The following is a 571-nucleotide window of genomic DNA, read 5'->3' as shown; positions in this document are numbered from 1 at the left end:
GGGGGGGGGGGGGGAGAGGGAGAGAGAGAACCCAGAGTTCGTAGAGCGATTTGTAATTCGGCGTTCAATTGCGGATGTCCTGTTAATAAACGTGTAAGTGCGAGTTCGTCAATTTCTGCCCGACTTAACTATAGTATAAACGAGAGAATTGCTAAATAATAAAATGATTATTAATAATGACATTAGAGTATATATGTATATGTAATGAGATACGATACATATACACACACATACACACACTGAAGCATCATCATCTTTTTGTATCATTTGTTCGCGTTTGTTTTTATCTTACTGCGTTTGTCTTTCATTATTAATGCAATACCAAGATGACTCGGTTTCGACTCGGTATATCTTGTGTGTAAATATATACTAATAAAAGATACAAATGCAATGGGCGCATTTTTGTGATTCTACCTATCGCTCAATTCGCATTGCTCATGCTCTTCTCAGAAAACTCTCTGAATGTAGTAGCAATGAGCTTATATCGATTATACCAATGATTTAAATACATACACACATATATATATATATATATATATATATATATATATATATATATATATATATATAT

Source organism: Odontomachus brunneus, unplaced genomic scaffold (assembly GCF_010583005.1).
Source record: "Odontomachus brunneus isolate Ranch 3 - 2012 unplaced genomic scaffold, Obru_v1 Obru_scaffold_156, whole genome shotgun sequence".
Classification (NCBI taxonomy): domain Eukaryota; kingdom Metazoa; phylum Arthropoda; class Insecta; order Hymenoptera; family Formicidae; genus Odontomachus; species Odontomachus brunneus.
The sequence above is the reverse complement of the archived record's forward strand: the minus strand, read 5'-3'. Positions refer to the sequence as shown.